The sequence below is a fragment of the Alligator sinensis genome, unplaced genomic scaffold (genome assembly GCF_000455745.1).
Source record: "Alligator sinensis unplaced genomic scaffold, ASM45574v1 scaffold219_1, whole genome shotgun sequence".
NCBI classification, from domain to species: Eukaryota; Metazoa; Chordata; order Crocodylia; family Alligatoridae; genus Alligator; species Alligator sinensis.
In genome coordinates this window covers 2,219,346-2,225,345 of record NW_005841866.1, presented here as the reverse complement: position 1 = coordinate 2,225,345, position 6,000 = coordinate 2,219,346, and positions in this window count along the sequence as shown.

Genomic DNA, 6,000 nt, shown 5'->3' with positions numbered 1-6,000 from the left:
GGGAAAGTGAGTCACAAGTGAAGACCAGAGCATAGAAAAAGAGAAGTGAGTTGCCTAGTGTCAACCAGGAAAATCAGTAGTAAACCTGGGAATACAAATCCCCAGGGCCTGATTGTGGCCACAAAAGATCCCACTAGAGTCACTGAGGCCATGTGTGTGTAATTGATGGCTTAATTGTGTCCCAAGGTCTTGAGTCCCAGTCCTGAACTCCAAGCAACAAAACTTCTCATTCATGATGTGCAATAAGGTGCAAGCACAGCAAAGATTTTCAAGAGTTAAGCAGCTAAATTTCAGTTAATTTCATTAAGATTTGAGCACCTAGCTCTCTCGGCCTCTTATTCCTACCATTATAAGCCAAGAAATACTTCAAAGTTGATCTGAAGCACCAAGTCAAATGAATAAAATAGCATTTTTTGGGGGGAGGGTCTATTATTCAACTACATACTGCAGAAAAAGGACTGTACTTTTGACTTAGCCCATTAAAATAAATAAAATATTTATATTTTCTATTTCCTTAAACCTCCAAGTCTCACAGTGAAAAGCAAATGCTCTTTAAGTAGTTTAACGTGTGAACATTTTATAAACCAAACTATGAGAATAAATGTGCTGATATTAAGAGACAAAGATCACATGAATATTTACAGCCCATTTTCTAAATGTAAACCATTCCTAGATCCTTTGAAATGGAGTACAAATGTGCATGATGAAGAGTGGATAAATGGAATGAACAAATATGCTCCTGTGAGTTTTGCTATTATATATCAGTTTTAATATACAGTATTGCCTCATTGACCTTTATCATCCCATTTAAACTTCTTCTTTGGATGTTGCCATCATTGCCTTGTACCTGCTTTCGACATGTTGGTGCTTGCTTAAGCAGACCTTTGCCTTTAAGTCCATCGAGGTTCGTTTATGTGCCTGATGTACGGTACCAGCTTAAACAGAAATTTTCTTTGACTATCTGGCTGTTTCCCAATAGATAGGAAAAAACCTCAAGCACAAACTGGTATCTGTCATGGAGTTCTATTCCAGGTTACTTTTGGAAATTCTGTGTAACTCATTGTGCGTTGTACTCCACACAAGGTATTGTATACGGAGGGCCTGGACTCATTCAGCGTGACCAACCTCAGGGCACAGTCAGACCTTATACTATAAGCTGAACAAATGTTAATTGGCTTAGTGTTGTTTGGCTTAGTGGAGCAGTCACGTGTTACGGCAAAAAACCTTTTCTGATTTTCCCTCACCTGCACAGCTGTGACTTGCCACTAGAGGCTTGGTGAACAGGGGCAGGACTAGAAGCTAGGACAGGGGCAGGCAATTATTTTGAGTGGAGGGCCACTTACTGAGTTTTGGAAAGCCATCGAGGGCTACATGACAGGCAGCCCAGGGCAGATAAATATTAATTTTCTAAATTTTTTAGGGGCCCCATGGGTGGGAGAAAATGGCCTGGCGGGCTGTATCCGGCCCCTGGGATGCATTTTGCCTACCCCTGAGCTAGGGGAAGGACAGGTTTCCTGCTCCCTTGGGGCAGTGCAAGGACTGGAGCACTTCGAAGGCTAAGGAAGTGATACTGGAAGCTGTGGTGCCTCCTCCTGCTACTCCGACCTGTTCTGCTCCGCCCCCACTGGGATCAGGGTCAGCCAGTCTGAGCAGGGGGAAGGTATTGGGAGGGGGGTGCACTGCGTCCCCACCACTGCTTGCACCCACCTCTGCTCCCTGCTGGAGCGGAGCCAGTTGGTTTGAGTAGTGGTGGGGACACAGTGTCCTCCCACCCCTGCTTAGACAGGCTGAGCACCACTGCTTGCACCCAAATCTGCTCCCTGCTAGAGCGGAGCCTGTTGGAGTGAGCAGTGGAGGGAGGCAGTGCAGGCCCACTGCCCCCTGGAATGCTTGAGGACTTCAACTTGGGCAGAAAAACTGTGGAGAGTTGCCACAAATTAATGGGACAGGAGCAAAATTAGGCAGATTAGAGATAATCCTGCCTTGGAGTGGTGTAACCTTAAGCCGAATGATGAGTGCTTTAAGCTTTAAGGCACTTAAAATGTGTTAACGTGCAGCCAGTCCAGGGGTTAAGAGCTTCAGAAGCCACTTAAAGTTACCATGTAACAAGGCCCTCAGTTTTAATTGCAATCCAAGGCACTCAGCATCTTCCGTGATAGGGGAACCAGTTCGATATATATTATCTAGCCATTCCCACAGGGGTATATCAGTGGGATAAGATAAAGCCCTCATCTTCCTATTGATATGGTAAATAGTAATGATGATAATTTCTCCTCTTTTATTTACTTTATAAATATGAAATCATTAATCCACACAGACCTTTGTGAAAGAGTCATCCTTATATTTATCCACCAGGAACTGAGATAGGGAAATTCTCTGATTTGTGGAGGCCACAGAGGGAGTTGGTGTCAGAGCCATGATTAGGATGTTGGAGTTTGCTTGCATGACATCCTAAGCTCAGACCAGTTGATTCCATAGCTCTGTGATATCACAGCAGTAGGTGCAGCAGTTTTCGTTGACATGCTTTTGCTTCTCTTTGTAAAGGGAATTCATATAATAGATGTTTTATAGAGGAAGCATCCATAATGAAAATCTGTAGTTTGGTTATAAATCCAAGGCTGTCTTTCTTAGACTCAAAAAGCATTTAAAAGTGAGTTTGCATGCTGGGGGGCATGGTAATAGCCTGGGCATGGAGAGCGGTGAGAACAAACCATGTTTTAAAAGTGGACCTGATCTGTAACATACTGTGATGCTGAGGAATTAGTTTATATTACCTGTGTTGTAACTGAGACCCTAATGTAGGAGCAAGAAACGGAAAAATAGATGGCAGAGGATGCGGTTGAAATGGGTGCTTTTCCCCAGATACCTGCTTATTCTGGGATCTGTGTGCCTCTACAGACATATCTGAAAATCAAAAGGCATCTTTTTTGTGCATTGATGAAGTTTTCTGTATACCAGATTATTGGCCTAAACCACAGGGATATTGGCTATTTTGAGCTTATCTTTTATTTATCTTTTTGATCTGGACTTCCATCCTGGAACTGTAATAACCCTTTCCCAATAAAAGTTTAGTTTTAAATAGTATGTCCGTCTCCCTCCCCATCCCCCTCTAATTTCTCTTTCAATAAATTGACATTTTCTTACAAAGAGCTGCTTTGTTGAAAAAATCCTGACCAGCTCAACTCAAGATATACTGATTCCACTCTTTGTCTTAGGCAAAACGTGCCTTTGTGTAAAGAAGCTCTCATTTTTCAACTGCAAACATACTGCATCTGGCAACAAATTCCCCATCTTGTTACTTTATTTGGCTTTTCCTTTTCATTTCTGTAAGAGTCTGGGCAACTAAAAATCATTTTGGCGTTCTCGATCTTTATCTAACGTCCACAAAATGGGCCAGGCCCTGCAATGCTGTTATTTCCACACTGCTGTCCACACAATTTAAGCAGTGTTTTATCACAGAGGGCAAGTCCCAGAATAGAGCATAAATAAATAGATGATTTTAGAATACTGTAGATCATTGAGCCACATGCAAAAAAGGCCCCTTGTTTTGAAAGAGCAGCATGAGCCTCAGCAACAATGAGTCTTGAAGCCTGATGAAAATCTCAGATGCTTTGAGGCTGTGTTTGTTGGGTGAACTTTATTTACATTTGGCACAAATGCTTTCATGTGTGATGCCAGCAACTGCCAGGATACATGGACATAGCTGAATAAAGCTTCTCCGGCTTGATACAGGGAAATATTGAATCAGTCTGAAAACTGCCATATCCAATGCATGTTTAATTTTCTAAGCGAGCCTAGTTTGTACAAGGAAAGAAATCCCTCTTTTTAAAAACAGAAGGGACCCCCCGCCCCCAGACGTTGGAAATACAGATGGCACCCTTGTTACTTTTTCCATAATTATGAAAACTGCAAACCAGATTCTTCAATAGTTCAATGTCTTTCTAATCCCAACGGGTTTTTCTAAGAATGCCCCGGCTTTAGGCTGTTCACCAATCTCAAATAGGAATGTCCTTTTTCAGATTACCCACTGTGCATAGCAATTAATTTAATAAGAAACTGTCAAAATTTGCCTCAAGTGGAAAAACAACCCCCCCGCCCCGAAACCCCAACCCAAACCACAACATGTTTGCAAAAATTCAATATGAAAAAAATGTGCTTTTGAAAGAACAAAGAGCTGCCAGCTCCATAACATTGGCTGTGTGATTTTACAAGGGGTGTTACCTATGCCAGGACCCCAGCAAATGTATTACGCAACTGCAGTCTGCAGCCTGGTTACAACTCACCAGTGTCATTTTTGCGGTGAGAGGAGCGCTGCTGGTTCGAAGTTGGAGAGGAGGGGAGAAGAAGAGCAAGAAGAAACGTTGCATCTCTTCATCGTCTTCTTGCATTTCTGTACCTAGAGAACTGGACTGAGCTGCATTTTTTGCTCAGCAGCAAACATCACAATGTCAGGCCTACTTTTAAAAATGACTGGGAGAGGAACTTAGGGTTTTGAAACTTGATTTTAGTTATTTATTTATTTTTTATTTTTAGCTCTGCAAATACATTGCATCGTAGCACACCGTTTTGTAGGTGTAAAAGAGCTTAGAAAGAGGGAGGGGAATGGGGAAAATTCTTGTCTGATATACGGTGACCAAGTTGTAGACACTGTGCTCTGAGTGCCTGGTCTTGGGATATTTTACCTGATTGCACATCACCCATGATCCATCCATGTTTTTGGTTCCTGGCCCCTTTCACTAATTTGAATGCGAGAAAGTTTCTTTGAACTTTTTCAATTATTTAACAACTTTCAAGTGGAGAAATATTTGGGTCTTTTAATTTCATTTTTGGCTCCTTTTTTTTTTTTTTTTTGCCTCCGTTCTGTTTGCTAAACAGTAATTGCAGATCTTTCCTGCCACCTTTAATACTCCCAGCTAATTATCCTGAAATAAATCTCTTTCAAGTCTGCATGCCAGCAGTTGTGGGATATGAGCAGCTTTTTCAGCTCCCGGCTGCCTGTCAGTCAAATGGGCCTCAGCTGCAGCTCAGAATGATGAGTATTAGTCTCCCGCTGGGATGATTCTCCCAATCTCCCCACTTCCAACACCATCTCCCAGGGCTGCACCACGCTTCTACCTGTTAGCCTAATCTGGGATTTTCTTTTGCTAACGCTGTTATTTTGAAAAGAGGAAGAAGATTCCTAGGAGAAAGACACTCAGTTAACCTTTTCCTAATTGCCATTCAAGGCTGAAAGAAAAAAAAATGGTGGGTGTCACCAGAAGGAAGAATGCTTGGGCCTCAAATTCAATTTCAAACTTGTTCCAAAGTTGGACAATGCAAACAATCTTGATCTGTCTTGTTCTGCTTTTTCTGTCCTCATTCAGGTGCCCATTTGCAAGGTGTCATGCTGTTTGTTTGGTGGCCGTGGTGAGCATTGCAGACTTGAAGTGCGATGTTTTATTTCCTTTCCGTTTGAAAAGCAAAAACAAGCAGCTCCAGAACTGTAGGACAGCACAGAGAGAAATTAAATTAGGGCCTAATTCTTCGTAGCCTTATGCAGGTGATCTTTCTGACTTCACTGTAGCCACTTTGGGGCCAGTAGTGTAACTGAGGGGGACAACCCAGCAGTCCTGGCCTCCACCTTTGCAGTGACAGCACTGAAATAGCAGCTGCTGCAGAAGTCGCAGGAAGCACTGCCCCCAGTCGGCTCCAGGCGCCATGAATGGCCAGGGCACAGAGCTACCCTGCTACACCTTGCTTTGGGATTACTTACATGACTGAAGCTTGCAGGATCAGGCCCCTTATTTATGGTCCTGGGTGGAGAAGGCGAACTTACATCACTGAAAGGTCTCCAGTAAATTACACTAAACTTGAATTATTTCAGGCTCATGCCCTGTGCATCCTGTTCAGAAGCAAGCATGTTAGTTTGTAAGCAGTGCTAAATGCTCAATCATTAATTTATTATGTGCAAGCCATAACAGCAAGGGCTATTTTTAAAGGCCACTTAAGCTTGCTTTCACA